Source organism: Sapajus apella, unplaced genomic scaffold (assembly GCF_009761245.1).
Source record: "Sapajus apella isolate SASKATOON/1434 unplaced genomic scaffold, GSC_monkey_1.0 scaffold13, whole genome shotgun sequence".
Lineage (NCBI taxonomy): Eukaryota > Metazoa > Chordata > Mammalia > Primates > Cebidae > Sapajus > Sapajus apella.
In genome coordinates this window covers 3,948,095-3,955,742 of record NW_022436953.1, presented here as the reverse complement: position 1 = coordinate 3,955,742, position 7,648 = coordinate 3,948,095, and positions in this window count along the sequence as shown.

The window sequence follows — 7,648 nt, the reverse complement described above, 5'->3', positions numbered from 1 at the left end:
CAAATGTGATGGGCTAAACTGGCAACTAGCTTTCAAATGGTTCAGAAAAAGAAAAGTTTCTTTGAACTGTACTTGCAACTTTTCTAAAGTTTGGGATTGTCTATATAAAAAGATAACATCTACGACTGATATTAAAAATTAACAAATAGAGGTCAGGTACAGAGGCTCACGTCTGTAATCCTAGCCCTTTGGGAGGCCAAGATGGGTGGATCATCTGAGGCCAGGAGTTTGAAACCAGCCTGGCCAACATGGTGAAACCCGCCTCTACTGAAAATACAAAAATTAGCCAGGCATGGTGGTGCAGGCCTGTAATCTCAGTTTCTTGGGAGGCTGAGGCAGGAGAGTCACTTGAACCTGGGAGGCAGAGGTTGCAGTGAGCCAAGATCATGCCACTGCACTCCAGCCTGGGCGACAGAGCAAGAGTTCTTAATAAAAAAAAAAAAAAAAAAAAAAAAATAGAGGTAACATCATCATCTAGGGTTATTAGTCAATGCTGGGGATGTTTTCTATCTTATAATCATAAAAAGTAAATGCTGGAAAAGTATTTAATGCTTAGACATAGCATGTGCTGGACTCAGGCAAGAAGAGCTCCTGCCCTGGGCCCCAGGTTTTAGGATTCTTTTATCCATGGGACCAAGGGGATGTGTCCACTCTGGATTTGTGTCACCCGCTTCAAGACTAGGGATTTGGGCCAAGTGACTTGGCTCATGCCTGTAATCCCAGCATTTTGGGAGGCCGAGGCTGGCAGATCATCTGAGGCCAAGAGTTCAAGACTACCCTGGTCAACATGGTGAAACCCCATCTCTACTAAAAAGACAAAAATAAACCCGCATGGCAGTGGGCACCTAGCTGTAATCACAGCTACTCGGGAGGCTGAGGCAGAAGAATCACTTGAACCGGGAAGGTGGAGGTTACAGGGAGCCGAAATCGTGCCACTGTACTCCATCCAGCCTGGGTGACAAGAGCGAGACTCTGTCACAAAAAAAACGACTAGAGACTTGGAACCCCAAAATATCTTGGCCAGATGTCCCCAAACCCACTTCTAGAGCCTGCGTGGCCCTCTTCCCTGGGTCTATCCTCCCAAGGATGTACTGTACCCCCTGTGCACACCTCACTAGACCCAAGGGGGTGGCTGCTTTATTGTTGTGTGACTGAGACTTAAACTTGGGAGCTGCAGAGTTCATGTGAATGAGCCCTCCTGGTGTGGACAGAGCTGGGGTAGAGAGAGAAGGGAGGGGTCTAGAGGCTGGTGCTGGGGCCGGCTCGTCCCACACCACCACATTCTGGTATGGAACTCACAGGAGCTTGAGCATTCCAAACCCAAATCTAGCCTTCTAGGTTATGAAGGCATACATGTCAAGGGGAAGGGAAAGAATATCTCTTTCTCCTATTTTATTTAACCGTTTGTGAGCTCGAATTGAAAATTTTAAATATTTAAGTACATCTTTATTGTCTTGTGACCCTACAAATGGTAGGTTGAAAATCCTCCTGGCAACCTTTGTTTTCCACCTTATCATCATGAAAAGAAACATTAGGAAAGTGTAATTTAAAAAGTCCACTGGACCAGTCTGTGCCTTTCGTTACTTTTTTTTTTTTTTTTTTTTTTTTTTTTGAGATGGATTCACACTCTGTTGCCGAGGCAGGAGTGTGGTGGCATGATCTCAGCTCACTGCAACCTCCACCTCCCAAGTTCAAGCAATTCTCCTGCCTCAGCCTCCTGAGTAGTTGAGATTACAGGCACATGCCATCATGCCTAGCTAATATTTTGTATTTTTAGGAGAGCTAGGGTTTCACCATGTTGGTCAGGTTGGTCTCGAACTCCTGACCTCAAGTGATCCACCCACCTCTGCTTCCCAAAGTGCTGGGATTAGAGGCATGAGTCACTGTGCCCGGCCCTTACAATATTTTTATTGTTGTTGTTGTTTTGAGATGGAGTTTCACTCTTGTTGCCCAGGCTAGAGAGCAATGGTGCAATCTCGGCTCACCACAAATTCCGCCTCCCGAGTTCAAGTGATTCTCCTGCCTTCTGAGTGGCTGAGATTACAGGCATGCACCACCACACCCGGCAAATTCTGTATATTTAGTAGAGATGTGGTTTCTCCATGTTGGTCAGGCTGGTCTCAAACTTCTAACCTCAGGTGATCCGCCTGCCTCAGCCTCCCAAAGTGCTGGGATTACAGGCCTGAGCCACCACACCCGGCCTACAATATTTTTTAAACCGCTCATAAGCATTTCATAAACCAAGTTGGCACAGGAATAATTCGACCATGGGAATAACCAGTGTGTGCCACGCGGTTACTTTAGAGAAGCAAAGGTGAGTGACTGGAGATGGCACCACCCGGTTACCTGGTTCGGTAAGACGTCACTCTCTCTCGAATAGCAGGATGGTCATATCATTAACTCTATCCAGATCAAACCAAACTGGTGCATGATCTACCAAGTGTTTCCCTTTCATCTACAAAAACAAAGTTATCATGTTCAATTTACTGATGCTTCATATTTTCTTTTTTTTTCTTTTTCTTTTTTTCTTTTTTTTTTTTTTTTTTTTTGAGACAAGGTCTCCCTCTGTCATCCAGGCTGGACTGCAGTGACATGATCTTTGCTCACTGCAACATCCGCCTCCTGAATTCAAGCAATTCTCCTGCCTCAGCCTCCAGAATAGCTGGGATTACAGGCGCCCGCCACCACAGCCTGGCTAAATGTTGTATTTTTAGTAGAGATGGGATTTCGCCATGTTGCCCAGGCTGGTCTTGAACTCCTGTCCTCAGGTGATCCACCTGCCTCAGCCTCCCAAAGTGCTGGGATAACAAGTATGAGCCATTGTGCCCAGCAGATGCTTCATATTTTCAAACTGGCCAAAATGTGTATTTTTGTGAAAAGTTTGAATTTTAAACTAATCTGATTCTGTCTCTTTTCCTTCCTCTTTCTTTTTCTCCTTTCTTCGCTCCTTCCATCTTCCATTTATTTTTTTCAGAAAAAGAAAGCTATTGGGAATACTTCTGTCTTGGAAAGTAAACAGACTTTTTAGGAAGAAAGCAGACGAGTTTATAGACCCAGAGTCCAGGACTTCTGCTTTTTTCTTGCTTTCTTTTGTTTTTTAAAAATATTTTATGTTGTCTGGGTGCAGTGGCTCATGCCTGTAATCCCAGCACTTTGGGAGGCTGAGGTGGGTGGATCATGAGGTCAAGCGATCAAGACCGTCCTCACTAACATGGTGAAATCCCGTCTCTACTAAAAATACAAAAATTAGCTGGGCGTGGTGGTGGGCAGCTGTAATCCCAGCTACTCAGGAGGCTGAGGCAGGGGAATCACTTGAACCTGGGAAGCGGAGGTTGCAGTAAGCCGAGATTGCGCCACTGCACTCCAGCCTGGGTGACAGAGCAAGACTCCATCTCAAAAAAAGAAATTTTACGTTTTTAGAGATGGGGTCTCTCTACGTTGCCCAGGCTGGTTTGAAAATCCTGGGATCCAGTGACCCTCCTACTTCAGTCCTTCAAAATGCTGGTACTATAGGCAAGAGCCCCCATGCCTGGCCAGGACTTTTGCATCTCTTCCCAATTTTTTTTTTTTTTTTGGAGATGAAGTTTCACTCTTGTCATCCAGGCTGGAGTGCAGTGATGCGCAACTGATCTCACTGACTCACTGACTCCAACCTCTGCCTCCCGGGTTCAAGTGATTCTCCTGCCTCAGCCACCCGAGTAGCTGGGATTACAGGCACACGCCACCAGACCCGGCAATTTCTTTCTTTCTTTTTTTTTTTTTTTTTGTATTTTTAGTAGAGACAATATTTCTCCATGTTGTCCAGGCTGGTCTCAAACTTTTGGCCTCACATGATCTACCTGCCTCGGCCTCCCAAAGTGCTGGGATTACAGGCATGAGCCTTTTCTTCCCATGCAATAAAAGGAAAATATATTGGTCAAACTTTTCTTCCCATTTCTAGGAGGGTCCCACCATGTGCTCTTAAGCAAGTTCTGTAGTTTCTTCATGACTCTTTTTTTCTCAATCACACAGAGCTGACACTTCTACTCCCCAAGGGGAATGGCTATCTGCATAAACTGAATAACCAAGGAAAAGTACAAAATGTCATGTGAATATGTTTTATTCATGAGAAACAGTATGAAAGCTGTGTACAGTGAAGAAAGAACTTTTGGTCACAGAGGGTATTTTTTTTCCAGCCACACCCACATACTGACAACAATCTCAGTCAGTTGTGCCCTCTCTGATTACAAAGAGGTAACACAAAAAATTCTGGCTGTAGCAGAGTCCTAGTTCACATAAAAGGGACAATTTTGGAAGCAAGATTCATGGGTGGCAGAGCTGGGGGATAGTCACAAAGACAAGGGTCACTTCCAGTTCTAAGATTCCAGAATTTTAGTTTTTTGAGTTTGGGAGAAAGGATGCTCAGCTGAGCAGAAGCATCCCAACTTCATCAGTCAGTGTTAAGACTGTGGCACCGCTCAGCCTGTCTGAGGTTGATTTTAATACCTTATCTTCACCTGGGTTTAAATCAGTTGTGGTCACATAGATTACAAATATAGGGTTTTTAGGCTGGACGCGGTGGCTTATGCCTGTAATCCCAACAGTTTGAGAGGCCGTAGGCCAGCAGATCACTTGATGTCAGCAGTTCTAGACCAGCCTGGCCAACATAGTGAAAACCCGTCTCTACTAAAAATACAAACATAAGCTGGGCATGGTGACACTCATCTGTGATCACAGCTACTCAGGAGGCTGAGGCATGAGAATCACTTGAACCCGGGAGGCAGAGGTTGCAGTGAGCCAAGACTATACCACTGCACCCCAGCCTGGGTGACAGAGAGAGACTCTGTCTCAAAAAAAAAGCAAGTATAGGATTTTTTAAAATGCATTAGTTTTGTGTGGATGAATATAGAAGGTAGGAAAGTATGCCTTTTACTGACATCACAAAAAGCTTGACCAATATATTTTCCTTTTATTGAATTATTCATTTAATTACCAGACGGGAGAGAAACAGAGATTTCTTTTTTTTTTTCAGACGGAGTTTTGCTCTTGTCGCCCAGGCTGGAGTGTAGTGGCACAATCTTGCCTCACTGTAACCTCTGCCTCCTGAGTTCAAGCGATTCTCCAGCCTCAGCTTCCCAAGTTGCTGGGATTACAGGCACCCACCACCAGGTTTTTATTTTCAGTAGAGATGGGTTTCACCATGTTGGCCAGGCTGGTCTTAAACTCCTGACCTCAGGTGATCTGCCCACCTTGGCCTCCCAAAGCGCTGGGATTACAGGCACGAGCCACTGCCAGAAAGAGATTTCTGAAGCCAAAGATAATTGAAGGCAAGCCCTTGAGTGTTAAACCAAGAACAGGATTAATGAAGGGCTTGGTATCTGTGTCTTCCTAGACAGAGGGTGAAATGGGATGGAGGTGCAGAGCTCTGAGAGAGAAGTTTCTGTCTCACAAAATGAAAAGGAAGAGCTACTGGCAAGAGAAGAGCTACTGGCAAGAAAAGAGCAACCGCCAGTTAGTCCTCTATAAGCTATCACTCTGCCCCTACCCCTGGCCTGCACCAGCCTGTCACTACTGAGTCTCAGAGCCTACACCTGGCTACCTGGCTACCTGGCTGGGGAGACTCACTATCCTCCTTATCCCACCCACATCTTTATAAAGTCCCTCGCTGAATAAAGTGTCCATGAAAGGGTTCGCTTTCTTCATAAAATTCCAGTAACTGAGGAAAGTCTCATCCTCCTCTTGAAGTTTGGAAACACATTTATAGTTAATGTATAGCGTATATACTATATACTATCTATAAATATATAGTATATATTACTCTCATTTTCATCCTGAGAGTAAAATTCCTGTGCATTTCTTCCTGACCCTTGTGGTAATTAAATCCTTGCAAAAAGAGCTTTTCTGTGAAATATTTTAGGACAATTTTTAAAATTACAGTTGTGGCAGGGTGTGGTGGCTCATGTCTCTAATCCCAGCACTTTGGGAGGCCAAGGTGGGTGGATCACTTGAGGTCAGGAGTTCCAGACCAGCCTTGCCAACACGGTGAAACTCCATCTCTGCTAAAAACACAAAAATTAGCCAAGCGTGGTGGCAGGTGCCTGTAGTCCCAGCTACTAGAAGGCTGAGGCAGAAGAATCGCTTCAATCTGAAAGGCAGAGGTTGCAGTGAGCTGAGATCACACCACTACACTCCAGCCTGGGCCACAGGGTGAGACTCCATCTCAAAAATAAATAAAATAAAAATTGCAGTTATCATTGCAGAGTATTCATGAAGAGAATATATTTTTTCCACTAGAATCCTTCATCTGAATCCCAAGGCTACATGAAAGTGGAATTTCTTTTTTCTTTTTTTTTGCAACGGAGTCTCGTTTTGTCGCCCAGGCTGGAGTGCAGTGGTGCCATCTTGGCTCACTGCAACCTCTGCTTCCTGGGTTCAAGCGATTCTCCTGCCTCAGCCCCCTGAGTAGCTGGGACTACAGGTGCGTGTCACCATGCTGAGCTAATTTTTTGTATTTTTAGTAGAGATGAGGTTTCACCATGTTGGCCAGGATAGTCTTAATCTCCTGACCTCGTGATCCACCTGCCTTAGCCTCCCAAAGTGCTGGGATTACAGGCATGAGCCACCATGCCCGGCAAAAGTGGAATTTCTCTCCTGAAGGAAATCAAAAGATTGTTACTAGGATATGGTAATACTTCTTTTTTTTTTTTCCTCGGTGAGAGATCACTGTTTCCCATTGCAACACTTTGCGAGGGCTTCTCAGGGGCACCTGTTAGATTTTGATTCCGAAACTGGCTTCTGCAGGTGAGGTATGTTTAGGTCATTGGTGTGACCAGGTGGCAACAAATAATCTAAGGATGTCCTTGGTGTCTGCTCTCTCTGCCAACTTTAAATCTGGGAAGCTTGCAGGCTAGCTTTAAACACAAGGGATTGGCCTGGCCGGGTGGCTCATGCCTATAAACTGAGCACTTTGGGAGGCCGAGGGGGGTGAATCACTTGAGGTCAGGAGTTTGAGACCAGCCTGGTTAACATGGTGAAACCCTGGCTCTACTAAAAATACAAAAAAAATTAGCCAGGTATGGTGGTGGGTGCCTGTAATCCCAGATATTTGGGAGGCTGAGGCTGGAGAATCGCTTGAACCCAGGTAGCAGATCACACCACTGCACTCCAGCCTGGGTGACAGAGCAAGACTCCATCACAAAAAAAAAAAAGAAAAAATATTTTTACCTAAGTTTACATAGTTTTCTGTTATAGATAATGTCATTAAGTAGATATGCATAAAAGTCTATGAAAAAAACCTATTTCCTTCAGGCCTGGAGCAGAATCCAACTGCCTATTTCGGCACAGGGTAAAAGCTCCATTTGGGGGCTGGGCGCGGTGGCTCAAGCCTGTAATCCCAGCACTTTGGGAGGCCGAGGAGGGTGGATCACGAGGTCAAGAGATCGAGACCATCCTGGTCAACATGGTGAAACCCCGTCTCTACGAAAAATACAAAAAATTAGCTGGGCATGGTGGTGCGTGCCTGTAATCCCAGCTACTCAGGAGGCTGAGGCAGGAGAATCGCCTGAACCCAGGAGGCGGAGGCTGAGGTGAGCTGAGATCGCGCCATTGCACTCCAGCCTGGATAACAAGAGCGAAACTGTGTCTCAAAAAAAAAAAAAAAAAAAAAAAA